This window comes from Neopsephotus bourkii, unplaced genomic scaffold (assembly GCF_033783945.1).
Source record: "Neopsephotus bourkii isolate Nb327-2 ecotype Australia unplaced genomic scaffold, CSIRO-AGI_Nbou_v1 NB_1248, whole genome shotgun sequence".
NCBI lineage: Eukaryota > Metazoa > Chordata > Aves > Psittaciformes > Psittacidae > Neopsephotus > Neopsephotus bourkii.
Genome location: NW_026901733.1, coordinates 2,203,752 through 2,214,042, shown reverse-complemented (window position 1 = coordinate 2,214,042; position 10,291 = coordinate 2,203,752).

Genomic DNA, 10,291 nt, shown 5'->3' with positions numbered 1-10,291 from the left:
ATGATGACACTTTCAGAGAAATAAGTATTGATTTAAGTTTTTCTTCTGCCTTAGGGAATCATACAGTGTTTATCTTTTTATTATCTCTTTAGCTAATGGAATTTCCTAGTGGAAGTACTGGCACATAAATTCCTGAGTCTGTAATGACCTTACTGAAATATTCTGTTGGATGAGCCTTCCCAAGATGAAGGCCTTTGGATATGGGGAGCAGTGGTGTGTTCAGTGCTCTGGCAGCTGATTTTTCAAGTTGTTGTTTTTTCCTGTCTGTGGAGAAATATTGCAAACTTGAACAACAAGGAACATCAGTCTTACTACAGTGAATTTTCTCTGGACTTTCTGCCTATTATGAAATAGTCAGATTAGTCTGTGATATTACTGGTTCTGCAGTTCTACATGAAAAAGGGATCAGGCATCAAAATTACATGTTTTTTTGGTGCTTATGTAGGAACAAGACAAGCCTTTTCTTCGTTACCATTCAAGTGGCAACCTAAAGCGTTCTGGGCCTGTTGTTTTTTTTCTGCATCTTGACTTTTTCTGACTCGAACTCTAGTTATTTCTAGGAAGTTTACCTTCCTTTTTTAACTATTCATGCCAGAATCCACCCTAAGGTGAAGATCCTTACTTCCTTTGGTTTTTCTGGGAGCTCAATGGTAGGTCCTGTGCGTAGCAGCTTCCACAAAAGCTCAGTCTAATGTTATACCTGTTGTACCTGGGCAGATTTGGGTCGTTATGTCAAAAATAGTCGGAAAAATGCAGGTTGTAATTCTGTTCTTTGTTTGTCTAGCACAGGAGAAGGCATGCTTCCTGTGAACTGCAGAGGGATTTGAACATCAGTCTTCATCTCTTTAGATGAGTGAGTAATGAATTATCGCATAGAGATGACGGTCAATTCTTTCTTTCTCATTTGGACTTTTTGCATATTGCTGTGAATGGGGTCAGGGGGCAAGATAAATGTCACCTGATTTTTACTAATAAGCAGCAATAGCCAGGGAGTAAGTTGTATGTGTATAATAATCAAACCAGTAACATCTTGAGTACATGGACTGGAGCTCTGGCTTCCTTTTTAAAGATCACTTGATCCTGAGGCTGAAGAACTGGTCTCCTGCTTGTTCATTACTTTCCAGATAATGACATTTCTTTCTACAGAGGGCTGGTGAGTGTTTTTTCTCCCAGTAGAGTGCTACCAGAACATTTCTTTAATCAGCTGAAGGATAGGAAAAAATCTGTGAAGCAACCCCAAGGGTGGCTGGGGAAAAAGAGAGGTTGCTGTGACTGCTAGGTGTGAATAGCCTTTTAATAAGACAAGAAATACTTTGGAAGGTGTAGGTTTTCACAAGAAGTAAATTGACCTGAGTAGGAAAAGAGAGGGTTACATTTTCATAAATAAATTTCTAGCAATAAATGCGATTTTTTTATAGATGTGAAGAGGAAGTGTGACCCAATACCATGTTAAATAGGATAAATTATAGTTGGATGCAAATGCAAACTCAAAGGTTTTTTTTTAATACCCTGGTGAAACACTGGATTAATGTTTAATCCTGATGACTAAATCCATTAATACACATATTTCTTACTATCTTAGATGAGTTTTTCAAGCAATTTTATTATTCCCTCAGGGCATTGTTTCCACTTGCCTGAGTATGGATGTAATTAGATGATGACACAGAATCCTAATAGCTATTTTTAAGATATGGCACCTCTGTCACTAGACAATAAGTTTAGTTCGACCTCTTTGTTTTTAATTAATGAAAAAGAGGCATTTCATTTGAAGGAATCAGAATACTCTGATACCTTCCCAAATCATACTCTTTGGTGATATGAAATATTTAGTATCATACTGGAACAGACAGACTGAATTTAGAAGGTATGGAAGATCACTGCTGCAAAAGGCATTTCCCACTAATTCTTCTATGGCCTCTGTTTTTTTTGCTCTTGAAATAATTAAATTCTCCTTTTACTGAAATAGAAACCACTGTACTCTCTTATTGGCTTTCAAACAAAAGCTATCTTTCAAAGTTATATCACACAAATCAAGGGGTACTGGGGATGATGAACTTCTCTGTCAAAACTGTTTGGTAGGTGCAGTTAACTGAAACCTACAGAATGGTTGAGTTGGTGTGGTTCAGGTTGATGTTTGTATTGTGTGTGATAGCTCATGATGAGAATGTGTACATGGCTGGCATCGGAGGACACAGTCTTCACTAATCTGAAGTGAAAAATAAAATCCTTTTAAATTCAGCTGCAAAGCTGAGTCTACAATGACAGGAAGCATTTTCCAAAAACTGTTTACATAAAGGTTTTTTGACTGGCAGGAGGTGTTGCTCCATTTCTTCTACCTGTTTGTGTGACAGCTATCAGTACTATCATTTACATTGATCTAGTTCACCAGCACACCAGAATGTGAGTCCTTGGGTGGGAAGTACCTTATTTTCTTCATACCCACTGGGTGTTTGACTAGCATAGAATCATTCTTAGTACTTTCTAGCATGAAAGAAAAACTTGTTTAGCTTTATTTAGAGTATAATATTGGGCAATCATATTTAAAAATAAAGACTGGAAAGCCTTACATTATAGAATGATAATGTTGGAAGGGACCAGTGAAGATCATCTAGCCTTGCTTGAAATGGGGGCTTAAATAGCTTCTTAATTATGTTGAAAAAGAGACTGCATTGAGATTTCTTTAAAATTTAATTTTTTTGTGCTGTATCTTTATTAAAAAACAAACAGCATAGTCCATCTTCAATAAAAATGTGATAGTCTATCAAATGGAGATACACACTGATTAGAGGAAATAAAGGTATTTTGTTCCTTAACTACTTAATAGATTTTAGTCTATCTCCATACTAAGTTGCTTGCAGAGCAAGCAGAAATCAGTGTTGTATTAGAAGAAATCCTCATAGTTTTCCTACTGTGGGAAACCATTTTCTAAACCATGGGAAATCGGGTTTAGAAAACTAGCAATTGGTGGGGAAAGCTTTAAAGGGATGCAGGGACTGTAGGGATGATTGAAAGCTTAGTTTATTTTTTTTTTAATTTCTGTATCAGTTTATACCTTTCAAAACTTCACCTCCAAAGCAGATTTCTTCTATTAAAAAACCCAAATCAAACCAAAACCATAACAAATCCACAAAACCATAACAACAAAACAAACAAGCAAATAAAACCCCCCAAGCCCCCAACATAATTTAAAATACAGTTTGTGTTTCCAACAGGAATTTTCACTACATCTTGGATTTTAGGTAGTGCTTCTATTCCTCAAAGGCTACTGTATCGTTAAATTGGAAAAATACATCAGTGTATTTCCAGTTGCATGGTATTGGATCAGTGTCCTTACTGTTCAATTGCATGGTATTGGATCAGTGTCCTTAGAAAACTGAAACCAAGGAGAATTATGTTCATACATTTTTCTATGCTTTGTGGGCTGACTGTAGTTAGGGCCTGATGAAAGAACATGGGGTTTCACTTTTACTGGTGGCTGCTGATTAGATGGGAATTAAATGCTAAGCTGCCAGACTTTTCAGTAGCATTTCTTCTTTGCATGCTGATTTGATGTTCTAATTCCCCTTTTAGGTCCCTGCTCATGAAATGTAGTATTATATTCTGGGATTTTCTTTCTGTGCCTAGCACACAACTGTGTGCTTATGTCCTGTTACTTTTACACACAGTCCTGCTTAAGGAATATTGTATAAAACAGAGATGCTAAGGAATCTCCGAGATCTTGAAGTTGAGCTTGATCTGAGTAGAATTAAAAGGCAATATTGGGAAAACATAAAGAGTGGAGACTTCAATAAATAGAGATGGAAACGGTAGTCTGGTGGTTAGGTATTGGGATTTGGTTTACACAGACTCAAGCTCTTGCTCAGCTTCAAAGGTTTTTGATGCAGATTTTCCTGCCTCTGACAAAGAGACACTGTTGGAACTTTAGTTTCTCGTGGGCCAGGCCAGGATTTCAGCACTCCTGCAAGTTCATGAATCTCTCCAATACCATTATAGGACTGCCATGAGACCAAATGACTTTTAATTAGTTTTCATGAGCAACAGTAGTAAGCATGATATGAAGTAACTTTTGCTCCCATAAAATATATGACTTGACAGGAGTGTTGATACGAGTTTCGACTTAATCTGACGTGAAAATCATAAGTTTAAAAGCAGAGAAATAGTCTTGACGCTTTGAGAATAAGCTCTTTTCCCAGCTTTTTCTTCTTGAGTCAGCTGCACTCATTTTTGTTTTAATTCCTTTTTCCCTAAATGAAACAACCCTTTTTCAGTCTCATTTTGAAAGAGTACAAATAGTGAGTCCAGCAAATGAGGTGTACAAATGTGTGAATTGGATAAAAAATGTCAACACACAGTTGGCCTTTTTTGCATTTGCAGTTGTCCTTGCTGAGGAAGTAAGTGACATTCAGCACTGGATTCAATGTTGTATCATAGCGTGCCCCTATGGCAGTATCCCAGTGAGGCAGACAGAGTTTCAGAGTGAGAAATACTGAAGCAAATATATATATACATACATATATTTGCTTCTATATATTTATATATATGTTTCATATATAAATATATATATATATATAGAGTGGCTTCGTGATGCTTTCCTTTGTGTGAAGATAACATTTCAAAACTGTAATTTAAGGGAAGTAAACTAACTGCTAGGGAAAGACTTTCCTCTAGGGCAAGAGTTTTCAGCAAAAGGGAACACAGAAAGAAAGGATGCCTCAGTGGCTAGAATGCAGGCATGAGTCTTGGAGACTGAAGATCATTCTGCTTCTTTCTCTAAGAGAGACTTCTCAATTAACTGTTCTTTCCTCACTACCTCTGCTGTTTGAAGGTTAGCTGAAAGGCTTGTGAAGAGCTCAGTTGGTTAGCTATAGGAAGTCGTGTTGACACTTTTATGATCAAGATTCTGATGTCTTAGTGCCAGCATTCTGGTGAAGTTCAGAATGTTGTGCATCAAATCGCCCAAGGTTCACTGGTGGGCATTTTGTGCAAAAGTCATCTTTTATACAAGGGAATGGTGCCACCTATCACTGCCTACATACAGAAGTAACTTGAAATTGGGCTAAATAATACATCCTTGGGCAAGTCTGGGAATTCCAAGGCACATAGCCTTGTCTGGTAAGCAGGATCATGCAGTCCCATCAGTCTCTCAGAATCAGTAGCAGGTGCTAAAGTGAAATGTTCCCTAAGTAGTGCTACATTCCAACAAACCTGTAAAAGCTGCATTGCATTCAATCTTGTATCAGACCAAGGTATACTGTGCTGCCTTACCTTGAACTTCACTTGAAAACAGTAAAGCAAAAATGAGGTTCTCTGAAAGTAGATCTGTCACAAAAAAAAAAAAAAAAAGAAAAATAGGCTATGTAATAGTTGGGAGGGCTGGGTTTTTTTGCTTTTGTGTGGGGAAATTCATTTCCACTGTCTCTCAGTTGCAAGACTGATGTGCCTCCTACAACAAATTGCTTGTCAAATGGAGTTGGCATGCCAGCACCTTTATTGCCAGTGATGCCTGTGACTCCACCTTATACACCTATTGGATATCTGTGGGTTTTATTTCCTGTTAAGCAAGGGAGGCACGCTTCGTATAAGCCATGCTGATAAATTGTCTGGAGGACATTGGAATAATATGAAATTTAAGGAGCAGTTAGGTAGTGCACTGTATTTAGGGTTTCCCGAGTGTTGGTCGCATCTGTCACTCATTGTGTGACCATAGAAATGGTTTTGCTGAATACATTTGTCATTTAATTGTTACTTTAAAAAAGAAAAACCTATCAATCACTTAACTTCAGTGGAATTATTCTTGTGTGTGGCTCAGCTCAACTAGAGATTGCCTCTACAGCTCAGCTTTCTCATTTAGAATACATATAAAGGCATCAGCTATCCTCTTCAGTGAGGTTTTTGTCAGATGTGATTTTGACTTATAATAATGACTGTTACAGGAGAAGCAAGAGGGTTATTTTGCCATTGTTGACCTGCTGCACAGTCAGGAATTCTGTAGTGTGTTGCATCATCCAGTCCCTATCATAAGTACATGCACAGTTGTGTATATATTTTGAAACAGAGGTGTGGGTTATAGTTTGCTTGGGGCTGACTGAAGGTCCTTTGATTAAAAGATGATCTGTTAATGTGCTGGTGAATTTACTATTATCCAGCAGAGGATTATCCTTAGCATTACCCTCTTTTGTCCAGCACATAATAAAGATGTTCGGCTGTTTAGGAAAGAGTATCTTATTTGTATTTCAAAAAAGATTACTATTTTTTCTTTTTAAAGCTGAAAAATAATTCTTTGTCCCCTTTTATCTCACTAAATTACAGTGATTTTGCTCACTGAACGCAAAACTACCTGCTTTTGTATCTAAATTTGTGCCTAATCTACTTTTGTGTATTTTAGTCCTTATAGTTGCACAGATTGAGACTTCTATGCACCTTGAGCTTGGATTTCAGTAATTTTTATGTATTGATTTACAGCAGTGAAGGTCTTTTTTTTTGTCAGCTAGTCCTTTTATAAGATATTTCTTGGAAAACTGAAAGGTTTTATTCAGTGTTAGCCTGTTGTGAAAGAAAGAGAACAACATCACTGGAATTAACTGAGTTCAGGAGAACATTTTCATTGCTACTTGTGGTTTACTCTGACTGCTCAGAGAGCAGCAGTTCAACAACAGATCTTTGATTAGGTGTTCTACACTTGATAAATATTTCCAATCCAACTATTTCTATTACAGAAAACTTTACCAGCCCTGGAATAGTAAGATCCCTTGCAAATCTTGTTCTTCCCCTTGGTCTAATAGCTAAGAATACTCACAAGCTTTTAAAGACTAAATTACATAATATAAAGAATAAGAATTTTTAAGTGCTCTGTAACTTGATCTTATTGAACTTGTTCAAAACCATGTGGGAGACTTTTCATTTGTTAGACCATTGCATATGTGGTATTTCTATGGGGAAAGAAAGGAACTATATCTAATTTTTTAGAAAGAACTGAGAATACTTGAATGTAGCCTTGCTCTACAAGGTAAGGTTAAATTAGACCTTTAGAACTGAACTAATAAATACATGCCTTAGCTGATTTATATAGCCACCTGTGGCTATGAAGATATCAGAACTCTCCAGGTATTGGAGAGGATGGTACTTCCCAGTGGAACTGTCTCTTTTTGGTTTGATCTGTATCTCCTCAAAACTAGAATGAATTGGATATGGTAAATACCAATTAAAATGGATTCTTGATGCAGTTAATTTCTTGGCTAAGACAAGATACCTGGCCCATCTCTAGCTGAAATGTTTGGGAATGAACTTGGTGCTATTTATGGAGCAGAACTGTAACCAGACAGATTATTTTCTGACTCACTCAAAACCATTTAAACAGTAAGGTTCACATCCTGCTGAGTGAACGTGGGGTGAATCTGGCAGCTGCTGAAGAAAGTCTGTGTATTCAATATGCAAGAAAAAAGTGTGCCATTAAGCACTTGCTATGCTGGTGACTGTTTCAGCAGTTGTAATTTAATGAAAGGAGTGTCTGTGTGCATATGCACATGGTGTAGAGATGCATAATTTGTGTGTATAGTTTGATACAGAGGTGTGGGTTGTAGTTTGCCTGTGGCTGACTGAAGATCCTTTGGATGAAAGATGATCTGATAATGTGCTGGTAAGTTTATTATTATCCAGCAGAGCAGCTATTATCCGTTTTGTCAACGGATTACAGTGCTTGGTTTATGGCTCCTTTTTTGCCTTCTCATGGCTTGTCAAATTGCTTCCAACGGGGTATCAATGTTTCAAATCTACAATACCTGCAGAAGGTACTGCAAGCCTATAAAATTAATCTTTCCTTATGCAGCCATTTTTTCTTGACTGCAAAACCTCAGTGCTTTCTTGGTGGGAGTCATTAATGTGCCTCTGCATTTGTTTTTTAAGGAATTCACAGTTTTCACTGAACAACTTCATTAAGCATCAGTCTGGCTTAGAGAACTTGCTGTATTGAATGACCCAAGCTGCTGCACTTGTTACCCAGCAAACTGAACAAGTATAGCATGGACTGCAGAGCAAACCCATGCATTGAGTTTTGCTGCTAGAGATATTTTTTTATTGATGCAGCTTCTGAATTCTGAGTAATTGGAGTGAGTGAGTGTAAATAAATTTCCCAGGTAGTAATGATCTTGGAACTTGCTCTGAAGTTACTGAGTTAGTGTGAGAGTCTCTTGCTTTCTTCATAGTTTCTGAAATTAATTCATCAATTTCTAGCAATTAATGCAGTAAGCTTCATTACTGTAGGTTCACTGGTATTTCATGTATGTTCTTTGAAATTTGACAACGTTTGGCAGAAAAGAGCTTTGTTTCTTGCTTGTACTCTGCTTCTGCTCACTGGGCATTGCTAATACACACCGCAGTTATCTGATTTAATGATTCAAAGAGTAAAGGATATTGCTCCCCACGCTTAGTTACTGCAGTATGCCCCTCTGCATGTACTAATGTAGACTGGTTTTACAAAGGCTTGGCACTCGGCTAATGGTGCATGAGTAAGAGAAAGTTCCCAGATTTTAAATATGTTTTTTTTTGTTTCCACATACAGACACAGATTCAGGGTATTTAAGCTACTAAAATGCCCAAACAGGACAGTTACTTCCTACAAACAGAATACTTCAACCTCAAAGGAAAACTGCTGTGATAAATAAGCTTCTCAGCATGTAATGTGCATTTTTGAGAGACTGTTAAAATTACTACTGACTGCTGTTCCAGGCTGGTTTTACAGGCTGGATACAGATCACTTGTGTTACAACATTTGTGGATCATAACTGAAGTGAGTTACTGCTTTGCTCCTCTGGTTTTAAAATTGGCTGAGATGGCAGAGAGCAAGCAGGCTTAGTGATGAGAGCATGAGGACAGAAGACTAGGCAGTAGAAGTGGCAATGCTTACATTTCATGTGAGTAATTCTGTTTCTGCTGTAAAATCACTTATCAGGGCACATGAGACTTTTTTCTTTGGAGATATTTGAGCTCAAGGCTTTTCACTGGTTATCACTGGAAACACATATCAGCTATGGCTGCTAGAAATTTTGTAAAAACTGAAAATTGAAGCAGATGTTACTGTATAGTCCCACTGGAAAGTGCTTTTGTGCTAGTGTGTCTACAAAACCGAAGAGGACGGTAGAATATATAGACAACTCTGATTATGATAGGAATAATATTAAATTAGATGGCTGTGAAAACTTCTTGTATAGAAGTGGTATTTTTATAATTAATTATTTTTATAATTATACTATCCACTTGTTTAGGGACTGTAGCTGGGCACCAAGTTCTCTGTGGGTGGTAGGTGCTAAATAACATTGAGTCTTAAGTGCTCACAAAAAATGGATCCTTGCCCCTATATAGGGTAATACACACATATAAATATATCTATGTTTCTGAAGAAAATTAAAGCTGAATGCAATCTAATAGAAACACTCCCCCCAACCCCCAGATATGCCTTAAGTTAATTTCTGTTGATTTACTTAAGTAGGGAGAGGAAAGAGAGCCAAGGAAGAAGTTTTCAAAACTTAAGTACTCACTCAAATAACTATAAAGTTAAGGATTTTATTTTGAAAACAGTCTCCAGTTTTGCAAAATAGACTCTATAGGTCAAGAAACATCTAAAGTAAAGCTGCCTCTTCAGCCTTTGGTGCTTTCTTATGATCTGCAATATATTTGTGAAACTCTTTCCTCTTGGAGCCTTGCCTCATTTAGATGGACTGGCAAGTGATGGAGGCAGCTGTTCATGTTTATTTTTATCCTTGTCCTTAAACAAATGGACTTTCTCATTCTCAATATGCCTGTTTCACAGCCTGTGGTCCATTTGTCTACTGATGGTCCAAGCTCCTCTCAAATCTCAAATTTGGATGGTGTTCATTAACTTTACTGGATTTATTCCAGGTTTACATGGTTGTTACAGTTAAGAGTTGTGCTCAGAATAAGGCACAGATGCTGAATAAGATAAAGAAGCTTGTGGTTCATACAGTTGGCAGGGCTGTGTTAATCTCCCTGAATATCAGTTCATTTTGACAGACACCAAGTAATTATTTCACACCATGAAATAATAGCTCTTAAAATGCTTTTTAGTATTGTCAAATAATAATTCTGGGCGGTCTGCTTTCCATGTATCTGTTAGAAGGTGCTTGGTCAGTATGATGGCTGTGGGCTGGAATTCGGCAAGCTAAATCGTGTAGGTGAAGAAGTTGCTCTTTATGCCCTTGAATTTGCAGCTAACTTTTGCTTTTAGATCCTTGCACAACTTGGTCAATGAGATAAATATCAAATAGATGTTGCTTAA